Raw genomic sequence first — 21,172 nt, 5'->3', positions numbered from 1 at the left:
GAATTTTGCTAGTTATTGAAATAATTCTCTTTACGATGCTGGCATTCCAAACGCGAGATAGCCAGTTGTAGTCTAGATTTTAATGCTTTGGGTAAGTGTAAAGTTTGTTGTTTTGTTTTGGTTTGGTTTTTTGTCTGGTTTTTATGCCAGCACACCCATCCCTGTTCAAAGAAATTCAAAAGGTGCAATATTTAAAATGTTGGCTCCCCACAGACACTGTCAGGGAGTTGCTAATATTTCAAACTCTTATTTTCCTTTTCAGATTATCAAAATTCCTTAGAAGTCTGATGGCATATTTTAAATGGTGAGATTTGTAGCAATTAATTTATTGCCAGATATGTCCTTAAAGCACTGTAACAAGTATAGCCATTTTCTGGTTCAGACTGCTATCAAAGTAATTAGGTCTGTAAAAACAGTTCAGAGAACTCAAAAAAAAAAAAAAAAAAAAGGGAAAGAAAAAAGAAAGAGAAAAAAGAAAAGAAAGTAAGAAAGAAATGCACATAAGAAAGAGACATTGAAATGACCAAAAATTGAAAACATTTCAAAGCAAAATTGTTAATGAGCTGCTTGAGCTATATGGACATTATAAGTGCAATTAACTAGAAGCCAATAAAAATAATCAATGACAGAGTGCAGCCCTCTAGTACCAAGTGCTTTTACAAAGAGATGTCTGTGAAAGCAGCAAGTGACTAAAAAAGCCACCTTCATCTATGGGGGTGCGTGCTATTGTACATGAGTAGAAACTAAAATGATTTTCGTGGACTATTTCTGAAGTTCAGCCCGTGGCAAACGGTGAAGAGCCGTACGTGGGAATAGACAAGTTTCTGCTCTCAGCCCTGTGCCCCCACCCCTTTTCTCCCTGGAATGTTGGAGGCAGCCATGATCTAATCAAAGGAAGGTAGGAGTTTAGATCTCAAAATGCAGATGTCACATTTCCGTGCAAACTGCTCCTACATTAACACTTTATCAGTATGGCAGGATGAATCTTTTCTCTCCTGGGGGTGGTGGTGGTGCGTGAGGGGAGGGTGCCTCACTGAGAAGATTGCCCTCACTAGGTTGGCCAGGAAAAGATTTTTAGTGTTTCAGTGCATCCCCGGGAGGGTCCCAGTCGTCCCCGGGGGAGCACAGGGAGTTGTGAAAAGTAACGCACAACTGGCCACCAGAATAATTCATTCCCTCCACCTTCTCTTTAGCACCTCCCACTCCTCCCCTCTTTATAGCCGTCCTTTCTCTCTGAAATCTCAGGTTACTTGACTGGGAGTTCTCAGACCTCCAGTTTCAGTCCTGCCCTCAGCCTCCAGTCGGTGAGAGACACCCAGCCCCAGCAATTGGATTGGGCAGCCCGTCTTGACACACCACCGTGCTGAGTGCTTGAGGACGTGTTTCACCAGATGGTTGGGGTTAGTGTGTGTCATCACATTCGAGTGGGGATTAGGAGCAGGGAGGCTGTCTTGCTGGAGCTGTGTGGTCTTCTCCAAGTGAGAGTTGCGGGCAAGAGAGCTACTTTGCCTTTGGAAGCAGAGGAGGAATTCATTTGCTGCAGCCACAAGAAAGGCAGTTTTTTCAGGTAAAGTAAAAGACATTGAATGCTTCTCTCCCTCCCTCCCCCCTCCCTCTCTCTCTCTCTCTCTCTCTCTCTCTCCCTCTCTCTCTGAACATAGTTTTGAATGGAATGCTAGCACAGCACACTTGTCAAAGCCAGTTGTTGCTCTCCTATCAATGCTGCTATTGTACGGTGGACAGATAACAGTGAGGAGCTGGGTGCTTGGCTGTCTTTATAGAGCGAACACTCCCCATGCCTTGCTCTTGAAGGTGTAGCTGAGAAAACGCCTTCTGGAGTGGCATTCGTACTCTCTAATGCCCTCCTTACCTACCCGAAGCGGGAGCTACGGATTGTTCATAAAGGACGCGTCAGGCCGAGAGAGCATTTATTTTAGCTTTCAGAATTAAAATTCACTTTCGAACTGTTGCATTTTACGCCTCACTTTATAAAGCTCCCCGTAAGAGTCTATTACTGAGTTGCCGGCAGAGGTGGAAATGCTTCCTTGCCCGATTTTTAAAACGTGCATTATGTCTGATTTATGACGGACCCAAGTGTTTTTAACACAATTTGGCGACTGAAAACTCCTTGAGAGAAGAGGCTGCCCTCTGAGCAGCTGATAGATCAGCTTTAAAACAGAAATGCTCAGAGCTGGAAGACAAGCAGAAAAGGAGGAAGTAGGAAAATGCTCTTTAAACGGAGTTTATCCCTCTTGCAGCTGCAGGGAAGCAGATGGAGGGAATTCATTTGCAGATCTGTTTGTGAAAGTTTTACAAGTCATTGAAAACTAAAGTAGCATCTCTGTGATGGATCATTAAAGTCACGACATTTATAGGTTTCAAACAGGCTATCTGAAGTGTTAATTAAATGGAAATAGATTTTCTGGCTGGGTTATAAACAAACATTGAAAAAAAAAGGCTTTAATTATAAATTAGTCACTGGAAATGAATGGTCATCCGGTGCCGGAGCAACAGAAAATGAGTTGCCATCATCTGTGTGAGTAGCTATTAATGGGACCAATCTGCCAAAAGCACCCACCAAAATTAAATTGAGCCGAATGTAACAATGGGGTTTATACACTACGTTTAGTGTGTGGCATAAAAAAGGCCTTTCAAACTGACGCCTTATTTTTACAGGGATCAAAAAATAAAATTTTCATTTTTAAAATTTTTGGCCGAGCTAGGGGAGTCAATGAGTTACTTCTTCTGCACTCTAACAGACTTGCCCTCCTACGTTCATGTCCATATACCTGTGGTGCTCAAGAGTTCTTGTGTCTACCGGACCCTCACATTTGGTAGAGAAACCCAACACTGTCCTTACCCTCCGCAGGTGAGAAATCTGATGAATAATACTGTATATAAGCTATTCTGAAATGGGAGCTGTTTAATAGGCTGAACAGCAGGATTTATGGCTAGTGCTTTGTGATTTCTGTACTCATTCAACTGCCTAAAGATGCTTGTAAAATTATGTTTCAGGTTGCATTATACATTTTTTTTTTTTTTTGCAGCCAGTTGATATTATTTCATCTTCTTTTTTAAAAGTTCTGATTAAAACAACGCTTCAGCATGGTGTGTAGTTGTTATTCACAGTGTTCTCTGGTCTCAAAGCCCTTCAGTGAGAAATTATCCTCATAAATAAGCAGGCAGCTATGACGACTGAGTATTATCCGGTTCCCAATATTACATAACCCAAATAGGACTAAGTTCATAAGCTGAAGTCTTCTGGAATTCCAGTCATTCCACTTTGGCTTTACAATGGAACCGGGGCTTAAAAAAATAAAGACAGAAAGGCAAACTGATATCTGGGGTTGTGTTAGGATTAGGACTACGCGCACAGCATGTAGCAGGTATCGTGCTGACCACCAATGCCATTTTTCACTCTCACGGAAGTATTTCAGAAGAAAGTAAAGTTTCTGCTCACAGGATGGAGATGAGTGTGATGGCATCTAACAAAGGCAAGTTTCATTTAGCCATGGAGCCCCACAAGCATATGTCGCTAATGTCACAGACTGACCACCAGGCTGCCTGCCCAGGACTTTGACAATATGGAAGAAACCCCCCCCCCCAAAAGCCCATTGCAGGCAGGATTAGGCGGGATGGAAGCAAAAAAGGGAATGTTGAGAAATAATAAATTCACACCTTGAGAAGGCAAAGTGGTGTGTCCATCCCCCCAACAAGGCTAAAGTACGATGAAGTTACTTAGCACAGCTAAGAGGCTCTGCTTAGAAGACAGTGCCCACGGGGCAATCCCAGTTGCTTGTCAAAATCTAAATCTACGGTTCCAGATGGTAAACATTCAGAGACATATTTATGGTGACTTCTACATACCTCCGTTTGACATTTGGTTTCTTCCTGACAGCACTTGCGCCGTTAACACACATGAAGTTCCCATCAGTATTGCAACAGCTGTAAAAGTGTTTGAGCACCAAGGCTGTCCCTCCCGGTGAAGGGGAACAGATTCGGGGGGGGGGGGGGTGCAGATCTCCACTGGCACTATTGATGCATCCTGCTATCTAGGCACGCAGTCAGGTGACGGATCTCAGAGGCGAAAGGCCATCTGAAAGCTTGATTCAGTAAGTTGCAAAATCCATTTTATGGTCGAGTGGAAAACTAACATACATCAATCCAAATATTCACTGAGCTCATGCTAAGTTGTGAGTGGGAACCTTCATCAAAGAACTAAAAGGGCTCCTCTCTGTTCACTTCTAAGGAAATTTATGTGACTGCGGGCAGATTGTTGTGGTCATTTCCATTGTAATAGTTAATAGTAGAGACAAGTGTCAAGAGTGACACTTTGCATTTCCTTTCCTAATTATATATCCATATGGGAATGCATAGGGGCTTGCTTCCTTTGTATTTTAGACTTAAAATGGTTTACACATTACGAATCTATAAAGCAAGTTTTGTGACACTGAGTATTAAGCTTTTCCACCCATTGCCATGTGGTTGAGGCCAACCAGTGGGTCAGGTCAGGACATCTGGTTCTTTTTTCCCTGTACAATATTTTTGTGTAGAGAGTGTGGAGTATGTTTAAGGGGATTAAAATGTTTAAGGCGCTGACTCTAAATAGATTATTATTTTTATCACCATTATTGACTTTGAGGGAAAAGAAGCCCATGTATGAAATTAATTCTATGGTCATATGGTAAATTTACCTCTACTTTAGGTTAGATCCCTGGCAGGGGGAGGCGTTTGAAAGAAGATATTTTTGGAAAAAGTTTGTCCTGAAATGTGTTTCCTATTTAAAATATTTTCAATTCTATCTCAATATGCTAGGAAGGAGGGGAATTAGCCTGTTGGGTTTTTTTTTTCTCTCTCTAATAGCCCCCTCACCCCCGTAGCTAATCTGTCGTCAAATTCTGTGAGTCCTTCCTTTAAAACATCTCCCACATCTGGCCCACAGCCACCGCTCCAGTACAATGATTGCATCACACACGTGGATCATTACAACAGCCTCTTATCTGGTCCGCCTGCCTCCATTTCCCTCTTCCATCCACCGGTCCAGACTGAGCTTCCTAAAACTCTGCTTCCATCAAAGCATTTCTGAGCTGAGAACTACTACATGGACCCTCATTACTCACAGAATGAAGTTCACATGACATGCTGGCCATCTGTTCCTTGGTCCCAACTTTCTGACAGCGTCTTCCACCAAATCCTTACAGAAGTACAAGCCAAACCTCCTTCTCCCTGCAGCCCAAGTGGCCAGTTCAACTCACCCCCCAGCCCCCAACACCAACCCCATCCCCACCCCCCATCCCTGCTTCCTGGTCTCTTCTCTTACCGCAACCACTCTACTTTTCTAGCTTGTCTGCAAAATGAGGGTCTGCCCTCACGGGCACTGTTCCTTCGGGTTCTATGTTTGTGAGAGTGTGTAGAACACACATCATCTCTCTAACTTCATCCTTCAAAACTGTCAGCTTCAGTCCCATCTCTTCCAAGAAGCCTCCACTGATTACCACATCTCCCAGGGATGTTTTCCTTCCCTTGAAGCTGACCATTCGTTATGTATGGGTTGCACTTAGCACAACCGCCTTGATTTTATCTTGTTTTCTATTTTGCCATTTTTCCCTTGACTCCTCAGGAAGGGGGAGGTCTCCTAAGACAGGGACTGGCTTGATCTACCTGTATTCCCCACGGAAGACACTAATAGTTGTGTGTTGACTAGTTCACAGGGACATTCAAACATCCAAGTCACTTTTCTCTCTGGTTACCCCACTTTAGAGCTGTTTGCCAGCTCTAAGAGTCTTCTCCCCCCGTGAGAGAGAAGAAAAACAAAATGATGACACTTGAGTGGTTGTATTTTGGGGTAGCTTAGAACAAATTCCACCTAAACAGAATGTGAAATTATTGCCCCAAATGAAGTTTGAGTATTACAATGACAAATCTCCATCTATTTCAGCTTTCTGTAACTATGGTAGAAATTACATCTATTAGCTGCCCCTCATGGTATAAAATTTCAACTATGATTTTGAAAGCGGGAGAGTACAGTCTTCAGTTCAGGTGGACTTGTGTTCTAATCCAGGGACCACCGCTCAGTAGCTGAGTGGCCTTGGACGGTGACTTGCCTTTCAGCCCCCTCCTGTGTAAAACAGAGTCAGAAGTACTTACCTTGAGGATGTTGTGGAGAAAACACACAAAGCGCTGGCTTGGCGCATGTGCAATAAATGGGAGAGAAAGGAGGTTGATAGGTGCGTACACAGATATAGATCCAGGATGCGTGAATGTGTTCATCTCAGTTATGTTAGTCGTTGATTTTATGTATTTACGGTGTGTCTGTAGGTAGCCTTTTCTGTCACCAAAAGCAGGGGGGGAAGGGGAAGAAAGATCAAGAGAGTAAGACTCTCACCAATAGCAGGGGCGGGGAGAGGTGGGGAGAGATGGGGAGGGCAAGGAGAGGGAGACAGAGGGAGGGCAGAGGAAGTAGGAGAGGGAGACGGAGGGGTGGCTGCTTTTGGCATGGAGCAACTGAGTTAATGGATCTGTGGGGACAATGGTGACAGTTGAATACACTTTGCAGGGAGGAGCAGAGTCCTGGGTCCTGCATTAAAGGATAATAAAGAGCAGGCACTGGGCTGCAGCGCTGGGGGAACAAAGGGTCCGAGGGGTGGACCCCAGCAGGGAGTGGAATTCACCAAAGGGTCATGTGCTCCTCTTCCTTCCTTCTGGCCCACTATTTAGAAAGAAATAATAACTTGGCAAAACATTGTAGGAGTCAGGTCAAGCTTCCAGAAGTAATTGGTAAAGCGAGATACCACTTAGACAAAACCAGGGGCTTGGACCTTTGCTGTCCTTCACCTCCAAAGCAAATTTAACAAAACGCTGGAAGCAATCAGCCTGAGCTCGGTTCTCTTCCCAAACTGCACCCACCATCAAACATCGAGCCTACTCTCTGTGTCCTTTCCCCAGAAGGACAGCTCACTGAGAAATTATCTAACAAAGCACTGAATGCCACCTCCCAAACATATCTGTGGACACCGGTCATTCAATTTCAGTTTTCAGGATCTTGGGATACATCAAAGGATATTCTTTCCAAGCCTGATCATCTGGTGTGCACCTGCCCCAGGCCAGGGAGAGGAAAGAAACTCCTCTAGCATAAAGGGCAAGGAGGCCTTTCTGGAGATCCCTCCCTGTCCCCAGCAAACACGTGCATAGAACTTTCATTAACAGTTATGTTGCCTGACTTCGTCTCGGCTGCTTCAGTTAAACTAGCTCCCTCTGCCCCCAAAGTATATGATCTTTGTACTACTGCACAACAATGTGTTAAACCTTGTTAATTTACAAAAAAAATGGAGGTCTCTACTTCACCTTCAAAGGTAGGACTTTTTCTTATACTCTGATTTTCTTTATAACCACAGAGCTACAAATCTGTGAGACATCTTTCTTCATGTTTTAAAATGTGAATCCCAGGGACTGGGACATGTCACCACTTAACTGTGGTGGGTGAGACTGATGTTAAATTGCTAGGCTGAAGAAATGAACAGACACACTGTGCTTCTGGGTAAAAAAAAGAAAGAAAGAAAGAAAGAAAAGAAAAAAGAAAATTCATTGTAGGACGTAAAGTGTCCCAAAATTAATCTCCACATTTTGTGTGATACTAATCAAATTTTCACACAAGGTTAGATGGCTGGTGGTGGGAACAGAGTTCAGGAACCGGCAAGAGCCCGGATGACTCTGCTTAAAAGTAAAATAAGGATTCTAACGTTCATCTGGGTAGTAAACACATGAGCAAGCCTTGACATTTTTGTAAGAGAAGAGTACCATTAGTCAGATGGGGACTTGTTTTCTCACATATCCGAGTACGTTATAAAACTACCGTCATTGACTTTTCTATTCGTGAGCTACTGGCTCTGACATAGATTTTTACCTGCCTTCACATATTTTTGCTTCTGTTGTGTTCTCCTCAGTTTTAATCTATTTGTTGTCTTTGGCATTGCCCAGATCTTTAGTTCAGCTACAGATTGCTGTTTCTAGATACTAGTTCTGTTGCTACAATGAACTGAAACCCTGACTAGTTTTTTATGACTTGTGTTACAGTTCTCCCCATCTGCGAATAAAGCTAATACTCTATGAACTTTTTCACTTCATAAAAAACCCAAGTTTGTCTCAAGAACTCAAGAAAATCCCTCTGAATCCATTCCCTTGATGAAAGAAGCCCGAAACATACCAGCCTAAGAGCTGTCCCAGTTTTCTGAGCAATATACTAGAACACTCCTAATAAACAAAATAGAGATCTGAATTACAGAGAGTTTTGTCTATTGTCCAATTTTGTGGTTTGTTGTTGTAGCTCACGTATGTTGTTATATAACACCTGCTATAGTAATTTAAAATAAAACTGAAAGTTAGACTCTTCTAAGATATCAGCTATACCAGAGTCATGGTGAGAAAAGATTAACTGCATGCCAAGTGTGCATTTATTAAATTAATTTAGAAGTGTGCACCTGTGGGTATTATCTTCAAACTCATATCACTAATATGGCTTAGCACCAAAAGCACCTCTCTATAATATAACATGTCCTCTGAATAGACTTCCTGCCAGTTTAAAGCTTCCCCCTTAACCTTCACCTGCCAATAATCAATCTTCCCCTGAATAGAAGTTCTGAGTAAACAGATGTGCTTGGCATTGCATCCAGATATTCTTGAAACTTCAGCTTTTTAACTTTCATGTATAAGAAGTGCATCCCAGCAAAGAGGCCCCTGCAAATCATGTGATTCTTTTTTCCTCTTGAAAGCTTCATGCTGCTAAGAAAAAGAAGTGTTCTGAATATAGCAGATGAATAAAAGCGTAGGTGATGTAATATTTGTTATTTGAGACACCTAAAGTCTCCACATGTGTTATCACCATCTTTTTCGTGTACAATATCTATACTTACTAAAAGAGATTTGGGGGATATACTCAATGTCAAACAGCTTAAACTACTTTTTAGCCGTTGAGTTGATGCCCTAAGGAATGGCCACAATGTGCCTTCTAAATAGAATCTAAATAGAGCCAAAAGGAACAGACTTAAGAAAGCTCCATCGATTTGTTAATTTGTCTATTCTGTATGTATTTGAGAGCTTCCTGTGCATTTCTGTCCCAATATGGAGAGGAATGCAAAATAATACAGGACACCATCCTTGCCCTGAAGGAATATCTAATTTAGCTGTGAGGGGAGACATGCACACAAACAATTGTTTAATAGTAATGCAAAGAATGTGGTGATTAAATACCCCTTGTTAAGGTCTAATAAAATAAAAAGGACATCAACAGAGCCCCCTATTGGAGGAATGGGAACCTTAGCTGGGCAAGACTTTGCTCCAGATCATAAGCAGATGAATCAGAGCAGTGAATCTTCTCTATCCTTTACAAACTGTGTGGGGCCTATTGACCCTCTCTTTCATTCAGTTTCCTTTTCTATAAAATGGAGATATGGTTACCACAAAGGGTTGTTATAAAGGTTAAGTGAGATAATGAAAGTAAGATGCTTAACACAGGGCTTAGACCACAGTAAGCATTCCCAGGGCTGTATCTTTCCAAGATGGTGGAAAGCTCCTCTTCAGCAAGGACTTGGACTTAAGCCAGGTATGTCCTTTTCAAATCAAGACACAGCATTTTGAATCAGAGCATTTGAGGGGCGCCTGGGTGGCGCAGTCGGTTAAGCGTCCGACTTCAGCCAGGTCACGATCTCGCGGTCCGTGAGTTCGAGCCCCGCGTCAGGCTCTGGGCTGATGGCTCGGAGCCTGGAGCCTGTTTCCGATTCTGTGTCTCCCTCTCTCTCTGCCCCTCCCCCGTTCATGCTCTGTCTCTCTCTGTCCCAAAAATAAATAAAAACGTTGGAAAAAAAAAAAATTGAATCAGAGCATTTGTATAGATGCGCTTTGGGAATACAATGAAGGAGGGCACTAGACAAAGAGGAGAAGGAAGAAGGGAAGGGAGAGAGGGAGAAAAGAGGAGTGATAGAGGGAAAGGAGAAGAGTAGAGTGTGGTCCTCTGATGCCTCTACTCTCTGTCTTCTGTATTAAGCATGTCACGTCAGAGCTACATGAAGCTAGATTCTAGATGTGTCACGACATCTCAAGTATACAAGTTGAACTTTATAGTTAAAATGTACCTTAGGAAGTTTAAGCAATAGGCCTTTCAAGAATGGAGGAAGTGAGAAAGAGAAAGAGAGAAGAGAGACAACAAGACAATTGGAACAAGACAAAGACCAAAGGTCAAAACAAACAAAAAAAAATGTTGCCCAGTCCCAGTGACGATGTTGAGAATGAAGAAAGGATGGGTGTAGGAAACATTATGAAGAGATAAAATAACAGCATCAACAACTTGGTGATTGGTTAAATAGAGGACAAGTGACAAAGGTGACACTGATGTATCAAAGCCAGGGAACAGGGGAATGGTGACACCACATAAGAAAATGGGGGTGCTGGAAGTAGAATTTCCATTTTGCAGCACTCTAAATTTCCAAAGTAACAATGGTCGTTGTGGAATAAATGTTTCTCTGTTATCTGTAAACTGATAACTATGCCTGGGATAACTTTATAATACTTTATAATTTAAACATGAAATCGAATTTCCTGATCATCAATGGTACATAAGATGGAATGCACAACTGTGATTTTTCTTAATAACATATTCCTCCTTGGATCAAAAGGATCTTCTCTCAGGTTAAGAAAATGGTTGGTCAAATAACAAGTCTAGTGTTCTTAAACTCTGGGGACGTAATAAATTTTCAAGTCAGAATAACAAACTACCTCTACAGAATACCTATAATTCTCTTCTTCCAACTAAGAAAATGCTGATGGAAAGGGACATATAATTAAAAGGGAATCTAGAGGCAAGAAGAAATGAAATGTTTCAGTTGCTTCTGTCCATAAACCTTTAAATTCTACCGTAGAAGAGTTGGACAACCTTTTTGCAGAATGTATGAATGACTTATTTTACAAACGGTATAGACACTCCCTTCTTCATTCACCGTAAAGACAAATCATTCTTAATTTTAAGGTTTGGGATAGGTTTCCCCATCCCCTGCTTTTCTTTCTATCCCCTCTTCCTTTGCCCTTTTATTTTATTTGTTTCCGCCACATACGTCGTTAATAAGATCCTCTTCAAAATAATAAGAGTTTTAGTCACTTCTTTGTACTAAATCAGGGCATAGTTTCCAGGATTAGGTGTAATTTTATTAGAAATAGAAAACTGGGGCGCCTGGGTGGTGCAGTCGGTTAAGCGTCCGACTTCAGCCAGGTCGCGATCTCGCGATCCGTGAGTTCGAGCCCTGCGTCGGGCTCTGGGCTGATGGCTCAGAGCCTGGAGCCTGTTTCCGATTCTGTGTCTCCCTCTCTCTCTGCCCCTCCCCCGTTCATGCTCTGTCTCTCTCTGTCCCAAAAATAAATAAAACGTTGAAAAAAATTTTTTTAGAAATAGAAAACTGTATTTTCCATTTCAAACTCTGGCACTAGATGTGGGGGGGCAGCATGATTGAAAGAATACACTACTTGAGTCAGCAAGATTTAGAATTAAAATGTAGTCTTATTACTAGAAATAAGTGGGAATAGCATTGACCTGTGGAGACGTGACAGCATTTCGGTTCCTCAAAAGAGACTTGGGTGCTATTCAAGTTTTTAATGAAGACTTTGGCCTGTTTTATTTTACTCAACTGAGTTTTCTGAACCATGTTCCCTGGTTCCTATGGGAGAAATGCCAGCCTAAGTAACAGCACCTGTAATCCATTTCTCATTCACGGTTGCCATGCATGATGGTCTAATTGGTATGAGCCAGTTTATATTTGAAAGCTATTAATGGCTAATGATTTAATTGGTACTTCATGAGACATCCCGTTTAATGAACCAAGGGGAAAAGATATAATACACAAGTGCCACAGTTAGATCAATAAACGTCATCTGCCGCAAGCACAAAAGTTGGGCTTAGCTGCCAAGCTTAATACCAGGTCAGATCTCTTCATCTGGTACCCCCTTAGGTCAATGGGCTAGTGTGCTTGCTTGGAGATTGGGGTATGGAACGTGAGCTGCTATTCCTAAACTTAATTTCAGACCATCTAAATCCCGACTTCAATTCAGGATTCTACTCCTACATGTTCAACTTCCAGACCTGCCTCAGAGAGACAAAGACATATTGAATAGAGAGGTGTGGTCCTAGTGTAAAAAAAAAAAAAAAAAAAAAAGATTAAGTGGAGAGGAAGCCAGGAAAATGTCAATGTAGTCAAAATATATTCTGTCAGAGTCACTTTTTTAACACAAAAATTAAGACAAAAAACAGAGAGAAATACCCTGTATTGTGCTTCACGTATAGCAATTGTTATTTTCAATAGCCATTTCATTTCTCACTGTTGATCTACCGTTCTGATCAACCACGACGGTAGTCTCAGAAGTGGAATTGGAGGTGTTCCTACAATTGTTTTTTCCGTTGTTATAACCCCTGTGGAAGCTTAGAATACACCACTTGGCTGCCTCATTGGTTCAGGTAAATCATATTTCATGCTGAGCAAGTAATGAATTCAAATGTTGCTAGCAATGAAATAAAATTTGCTGAATAATGGCAGTAGCATTATAGTTAGGAAAAAGAGGCAGGGTGGTTCAGTGGAAAAAAACATTGGACGTCTGGGTTCTAGAGCTTGGCTACCACTAGCCATGTGATGTTGAGCACATCAGTTAGCCTTTAGGGAGCACGCTGTCCACCACCTCTTTGCCTTTATTTTGCCCTCCCCCCACCCCACCTAGATTACATTATTCTTGGCTACTGGCAAACTCTGCTCTTCCTTAAAACAGGCCTGAATAAATAAAACAGACTTCTTGAAATTAGAAGGTGTGGTGGGGGAAAAGGGGAAGGACTTTAATTCAATTCTGCATCACCTTATGCTTCTAAATCGAGCTCTGTTCTTTGTCTCTTTCTTCTTCCTACTCAACTTACATACCACTGTTAAACCGACCTCCCTTTCGAGCAGTTCACCATGTCAGCTCTTACCCTAAAACAGCCATCTCTCCACTTTCTACAGCGCCCAGTCTAAATAAAATATCAGCATCCGAGGACCTGCATAATCTTTCCCACTAGAACCACCCCACTTTCCACATAAGCTTTCTGCTCTTCATGAAGCCGGTGCAGCAGCTAATTTACATCACTTACTTCCACTCCTAAGCATTTGCTCCTACTGTTTTCCAGGCTGACAGTGTCCTCTCATCATGCTTCTGAACTTCCAGATTTCACCCATCCTTCAAGAAAAATCAACCCCCTTCCCTCCGTGGAACTTTCTTTCCCTAACTATTCCAGTGATAGACCTATTTATTACTTCTCATAGGTGCTCTGTCACCACTTAAAATCTTGTCATGTAATATTAGCTCTTAATTAGGTACAATTTTGCATTTATTGTTACTCTTCATAGATTTTTTAAGGACAATTGGGATAGAAAATTGCATTTTGGTTACTGAGAAATTTTAGCAAACTAATCAGCAACAAATCCACAGCTCCGCCAGGCAATTCTCTATCTTAGGTGCTGGTTCTCTGGCTTAAATGTTTTTCCATCTTCTGCCCACATCACTTTCCAGGGCTGCGTTTGAGCCAGCTGGATTCCATCCAGAAACAGATTCAAATAGACAATAGGCCAACTCGAATTCCCATCTTCCTTGATTAGTTGTGAAATTGTATAGCTGGGTGACACTCACAGGCCAGCCACTCAGGATTCTATGTTATCAATTAAATTCTGTTGAGAGCTGAACTGAGGAGTTTGTGACAATTCTGTTTTTAAGGACCTGTAAAATTATGGCTAGACAAGCATTTCAGAGATAGTGACAGATATGTAGACTTGTGCCACCTGAATGAATATATCCACTATCTGCTGCATAGCATAAATTAAAATGCCCTATAAACTCCATAGTAAATCATACTGCTTCTCTCTCTCTCTCTCTCTCTCTCTCTCTCTCTCTCTCTCTCTCTAATTTTACAGTAGGATTTGATTGTAAAAATTCTTTGGCTAAGGAGTTTTCTCAGTTGTAGGACAATTAGCCAGTCAGATGACAGGCTTTAACTTACGCAAAAGAAAAAGGAAATTAACACACATTCTGTCAAACCTACCGGATCTTTGTTCTTGTAGTTTTAAAAAATAATTCAGAATCAGGGATAGATTTTCCAGGAAAGATATATAAAACACTATAGAAACCCAGAAGGTTAGAGGTATACCTTAGAGATCATCTAAGTAAAATCCCTCATTTTACATCTGAGGAAACTGAGGCCTGGTGGGTATTCAGAGACCCGCCTAAAGTCACAAATGTCATTCTTACCAGAGAAACTTCTACAAGCTAGGCTTCATCAAGAAGTGCATGTTAGTGAAATTCTACCAGGACCAAAGGGAGTTCATAGGTCTATTGTACATTAGGATCTAACAAAAATGTGAAGGTATGAGCCCAGTTTTGTTTGTGACCATGGACCCTCTTGCTGGATGCTATGATGAATAATCAGGTACTGTCGAGAATTCTTGGGACTGGAACAAATACCAGAAAAAGCATTTATTGGATATATTCCTTGCAGAAAATCCACTCTAACAAAAATACCCAAGCACTGTTGCTACGGATGATCTGAACATTATGTGGTGTTAGTATAGAGAACTTTCTTTGTAGAGGCATGTTCTAACCTACACTAAAAGGATCCTACCCAAATGATGATGACAGTAGTAATCATTATCCCTTCAAAACATCGTTTCTTAAGCTAAATCATCGGAATTTGAAATATTTGGGTATGCAAATATTTCTGCACCCCATAAAGCTGAATCTGAGAGAAGACAAGCCCAAGTCTAAAGAGTTAGTAAGTGGAGTAATCAGTGTTAGAACTCGTGTCTTCTAACTCCTTTTTCACTGCTCTGTGCTTCAAGCGATTCAAGAAACATCACATTTTCTCAATATTGGGGAAAACTGTAGCATTAGAACAGTTGAGCTTTTCCTCAGAAACGTCACCTCATTGAGAAATAAACATTTGAAATTCTTACTCAGGTACTGCAATTTTCCCAAGAGAAGCCTAAAAGCAATATTCTTCATAGCTTAATAAATTACACAAGTGTATATACCATTATATATCTGTATAATTTATGTTGAAAACTGACTTATTTACAAAGGAAGTAAAATCAATCATTATTGGATTACAAATGTATTTCTTAGTCATTAACTGACATTTTTTGTGTTGTATTATAAAGAATAACAATTTAATAATTCAAAATAAAAGATGAATTTAGAATGCTTAAGTGTGGCTTTGACTTTTTGAAAAATAGTTTTGTTCCTAAAACGTGTTCTAGATTTCCTTTTTTTGTTGTTGTTTTAAGTATCTAAAGGAAGCCATTATGATTTTTAGGGCAACGAAAGAAATATGTGACCGGAAAAGCAGTATTTTTATAAATATTTTCAAGTTATTGGTCGTATTTCACTCCACTGGAGAATGTGATTGCAAATCTGGTTGGAATTATAAAGAAATTGAACTTACCAGTGTTACAACTTCTGATGAAAGGAAGAATTCTGCAGAGAATGCAAAGATAATGTGGCAGAATAATTACCTGTTTGTCACATAGCTAAACCGTATTATTACAGCAAATGCCAAAAAGGGATTCTATGAAAGATTATTTCTTTGGTTCACGCGAACACTTAGTTTCATACTATTTTTGACTAAGCCTATACACTGAACTCTTCTGTAAAACATGCTTTCCTTTTTCCTATTTGTATTTCAGCTGTTGTCTATAATGAAAATAAAGCAGGTCATGTTCACTACTTAAAGGGAGGACCACAAGAAATAAAGCTGAGCTCTTATTAAACTCTTAGAGCTCTATGGTCCTGCCATTGAGCAGCAAATGCCCTTGAGTTTCTGCGACCTTTTCTCAAACATGCTCATAATCTCTACCAAAAATACCACACAAAATGGCAAACTGTTAAAGTAAAAAACAGCGTAAAGATTCAAGTCTTTGCAGGAGGAATAGAATTCCAAAGTTATGTTGCAAAGTGTGAGAGCATCTTTGTTGTTTCTCTCACGCATCACAGAGACTCTTGAGTTCGCTCTATTCTTCATCTTGTTCCAGACATGTGCAATGGACTTTCTTAGTTTGTACTCTACTGCACTTACAACTTGTGAGTCCTCTGAAGTTTTATGTAATTGGATTGTTCCCAGTATAAGAAATGCACATCCTTTGATTTTATATAACAATGTATACCTTTCCAAAGTGCTTTCTTTTTTTTTTAAGTTTATTTATTTATCTTGAGAGAGAGAGCGAAAGAGAGAGAGAGAGAGAGAGAACAGAAGTGGGAGAGGGGCAGACAGAGAGGGAGAGAGAATCCCAAGCAGTTTCCACGTTCACAGTGCAGCCCAACGCAGGGCTCTACCTCACAAACCATGACATCATGACCTGAGCCGAAGTCAGATGTTTAACTGACTGAGCCACCCAAGTGCCCCAAAAGTGCTTTCAATTGTTTATTTGATTTCGGCAACCCTGTGGAGCATGTCACACAGCTAAACATCTGTGCCCCTTTTAAAGAATAAGAAACAGACCCACATTCTTAGGCAATATATACTGAAAAATATTTAGGGGTATAAGACCATGATGTTTTCAAATTACTCTCATCAAGTTCAAGGAAAAAAAAAATATATATATATAATATATATGCATATATATTTCAGTGGGGGACAGAGATAGCAAGTGAACAATTGATAAAGGAATTGGCTTTGTTTTTTGGTAATTATTTTCAATTTTTTTTTTACAAATTTTTATTTACAAAAATTTTTAAAATACAGGAACACAGAGGAGTTAAATAATTCACATACACAAATAGAGCTGATCAGAGGCACAGTGGAGAATGGGATCCAGGTCTTCTATTTCTCCACACCTCCCACAAACCTATAATTTATTTCTATATAAATTGAAAAGTAATTCCCACTTAAAGTATTTAGAAACCACAACCACACCTTTCTCCAATCAATCACCAGTAATCAGTACCATAGCCCAGGACAACTTATTATTATATTACCTGTTACAAATCATGTTGACAATTCTACTTTATTTGGTCCTCATAACTCCTTGGATGAAGTTGATAACACAGGCTGTATTGAACCCATTTCACAGATTAAGAAACAGGCTACTAAGGTAACATATCATTCTTATTCATAGCTACTAAATGGCAGAGTCATATTCTACAGTCAGATACTCAAGTCCTCAAATTCCAGAACCACTACTCTTTCCATTATATCCTCTTGACATTACAATGCTTTTTCATACCCTAATGACCATATATCTAAAACTTCTTGGGTTCATGTTGTATTTAGCAATAGAAAAAACAAACAAAACAAACAAACAAACAAAAAACCTTCTCTTAAAGAACAAAACAAAATGACTGAAAAAGATGCCTATGTTTTATTTACTAATATAATGTATAATAACAGGTAAGACTTCTTAAGTACCTACCTTCCATGTACAAGTAAGTGCTTTATATACATTATCAAATTTAGTCTTTTTCAACAACTCTATGACCTGGAGTCTGCATCATGCAAACAACGAAATGGGATCTGAGAGCTTGACTAAGTTAACTGATATGGTTGACCTATAGGGATCAAATCAGCATCTGGAGTACTCCAGATCCCCTATCATTAATTAAATTGTCCTTATTCCACATTCCCATTTTTTTCTTTAAGCTCAGTTGATATTTTAAACCAATTTCTTTATCATATGTCAGTAATTTCTTTAATTCTGTGAGTGACAGAATTCTTTCCAAGAACATAGTTTGTATGGAAAAGCAAATGTATGAAAAAGCAGGTACCACATCTCATTCACATCAGCAGCAGCCCCCAACACACATTACGCATTGAATGAATGTTTGTTAAATGAATGAATGATGTTTGGAGTTCTCTAAAAAGCTTTTAAGATGTCATGATCTAAATAGTTAAACACAAGACCTAAAAATTAAATTGGTTCAATTCACCAAACCTGGCTTCACAGCAAAGCACAACTTTCACAGCCAGAAAAAAAGAAATAATAACAGAAAACAAATTTCGCTTTTTTAAAAAGCCTTCCCCTAGAAAGTTGAAGTGCTTTGTCGATAATCTGACAGATATGGCTTTTGACCGTCTGGATAACCTCTTGGATTATCATCTCTTGTCTATATGACAAAAAGAGATGCCCAGTCTCACTACTAATTGGACTTTATGAGTTTTTCTCTTTGCTATAACCAGTTGGGGAAAAAAGAGGTGAACCCAGCTGGCTTTCTAAGGTGCCCTTGACAGGTGCCCACTGAGCAGTGACACAAGAAGAAACCAGGAGGAGAAAAGAGGAGTTCAAGACAGGTGGTGGGATATCCGACACACATTTTTCCCTCTCTTCTTCCAACCCACGCTTTGAGCCATCCCTTTTGTCATTTCTTCCCACTCCAAAGGTTTTGGTAATACTCATCTGTATACATTATTCCTCAAATAAGAACGGTTAGCTGAGCTGAGAAGACCACATTCACCTTCCTCCTTCCTCTATTAGTAATACGACCCCTGTCCTGGCCCTGCACCCTAGCACAGCACACGGACACCTTAAGTGCACAACTTAACCTTACTGCAGTGTAAGGAAATTTCAGGGTAAAAACTGCATTCGTGGAAGTCAGTCACATATCAGGTCTCAGGTTATTTAACTTGGCATGAGTTTAAAGCATAAAGCAATTCCTTTCGGGAACTGCCCATTATCACTCCCTTTGCTGTCCATCATCCTTGCCTCAGGCTCTGGCTCTTAGCCTCTCGTTCTCCTTACTAATGCACCTGCCAGCCCCAGACATGGGTACTTGCAGATTCTGCAGAACGAGACCTTTTCCTGTCTCGGTCTCCGGACATCGTCTAATCAGCATCTCCCAAAGAGTGCATACTCTGCACTAGCTGTGTCCAGGGCTCTGTCTCACATACCTCTTGCTTTTTCTTCCATTTTCTCAGCCCAATCTGCACCCCTGCGCTTTGCCCCAGCTCCTCTCTCTGGCATATATGTTTTCTGCATACGCAATTTATTCCTCCGCCTGTTCACAAAAAGACTGGAGGGGATAATCTGAATTTGGCACATGCTGAATTTCTTGGATGATGTTCCCTCTGTTCATATTTTCTATGTCTCTCTAACCCACTGTTTTCTAGCAAAAGCTTTCTTAGGATTTCTAACATAAACCCGAACTCCCTGAGTTTACCTAATCCCCTGAATAACTGTTTGTCCCCCAGGCTGAAGTCACAACAATAACATTCGTGTTATTATTAATGATTATCAAGCACTGCCTTTTTTTGAGAGAACCCTATTGTTTTCCTTTACATAATTAAGTATTCATATTTAAACACGGAAACTTAAGCAGCTGTTTATAGGGTCACCCTTTCACTAATGCTTACTGAAAGAAGGAATATATTTTTTACTCACCCAGGGCAAATAATACTGAACTCATGCTTAGGACACAAACTCCCTAAAAGACTGTTAGAAAAGGGAGGAGGAGAGCCTGGGTGGCTCAGTTGCTTACGCATCCGACTCTTGGTTTCAGCTCCAGTCATGATCTCTTGGTTCATGAGTTTGAGCCCTGCATTGGGCTCTGTGCCAACAGTGTGGAGCCTGCTTGGGATTCTCTCTTTCTCCCTCTCTCTCTCTGCCCCTCCCCCTCTCACGCTCACTCTCGTTCTCTCCCAAAATAAACTTTTAAAAAAAGAAAAAAAAGTAAAAGGAGGAGAAACTGAATGATAACTGAGTACTTAGCACATGATAGACGCTGCTATTCACATTTAGACTTTGTTATTCCTATATTAGTCATTCTAGTTGTAAGCAAAGAGCTAGATGAAAATATTACACACCTGTAGAGCTAGGAATTGGACCCAAGTCTCCAAAAATCAATTCTGTCTCTCAAAAGAAAGTTCCATATAAATGCTAAACAGTAAAACCGGGTCATTAATTACGTGAAAGCAGTTTACATTTTTCTGCAATTTACACCTTTTTTCTTCCCCCAGACTAATTCAATCTCAAATGCTGGTAAAGTGCTTCTTCCCGCAACTTACTAGTTTTTTTTTTTTTTTTTTTTTTTTTTTTTTTTTTTTTTTTTTGGTAAAAAGCTAGATGAAGTTTCACTGTGAAGCTGGCGAGGAAGAGAAGACCGAGCTTCCAATAAAAACTTGCTAACTGGTGCGGCACACTGTGCATATCAAAGTGGAACAAGTCCTACAGAACACAGACTGGTCTGCACACTGTTTGCTATGGGCTGGCCGAAGTGCTCATCTCTTAGCCTCATCCCCTGGGCTCACCCCCAAGCCAGCCTTGACAGGGTGGAAACAACCCCCCAGGAAAGCACGACTGCTGATTTGGAATCTAGGGCACCACAACACACACACGCCACTCGGTGTTTTCTGTAAGGCATTATTGCCGTTCCTAATAAGCAAGACACGTACATGCTTACTTAATGTGTTTTCCTTTGATTTACATGTCCTGGCTTCTTAAATCATTTCCAGAAGTCCTGAGGAAATGTGACATAAATGTGTTATCTTTTCCTCCAACAGAATGTCAGATCACTTCTTGAAAGATCCTTTCCAAATGCTTTAGTTCAAACCGGTTTTAACAAACTTGAATATATACACCATAATTAGGAAGCCAATTTATTCAGTTAATTTGCATCAGTCTAAATAATTTTTCCTGACAGATGACTTCCGTTCTAAGTACCAAGTACTTTTTAATCCTAGTCAGGTTACTGCTAAGGATAAATGATTTCACATTTCTCATAAAGATGCCAGTCATTAAGAATATTAACGCAAATTCCTTCCCCTTGAATAGAAATGAGCTGTTATGTTAGCAATGTTGCTGCGTCAGCTTTTCTATTGTCAAATACAACAAATGATGAGAAAATCAATTTACTCTTTAGAATTAGTCAAGTGAGGAATCCTTTGAAGTGGGGGTGCCGGGTTTTGCCTGGGTTCTATAATCACATAAAAGCGGGTACTGTATATTTGTTGGTAAAATGTTGTGAAATTTAATGAGGACTATTTGCCGCCGTAGACCTTCCAGACAGAATCTATCTCTGAAAAAGAACTCCCCGCTCCTAAAATAGAGGTTTGATCAGCAGCAGATGTGGGTTAAATGAACCCTTGTTCAACTGAACCGAGAATATATTCTGATCTGTACGAGGCACAGGCCAGAAA

General features: G+C 40.4%; 1 protein-coding gene across 1 annotated transcript in view; it reads left to right on the top strand.

The window, feature by feature from the left end:
- The first annotated feature begins 1,246 nt into the window (after positions 1–1,246).
- Positions 1,247–21,172, top strand: part of SULF1 (sulfatase 1) — a 182,240-nt gene continuing 162,314 nt past the window's right edge. The window contains exon 1 of the mRNA XM_086695221.1: positions 1,247–1,567. The gene's annotated coding sequence lies outside the window, so the exon portion shown is untranslated. The remainder of the gene's footprint in view (positions 1,568–21,172) is intronic.

This window comes from Puma concolor, chromosome F2, assembly GCF_028749965.1.
Source record: "Puma concolor isolate L17-30 chromosome F2, mPumCon1.1.hap2, whole genome shotgun sequence".
NCBI classification, from domain to species: Eukaryota; Metazoa; Chordata; class Mammalia; order Carnivora; family Felidae; genus Puma; species Puma concolor.
This window is presented reverse-complemented; position numbering and strand designations above follow the sequence as displayed.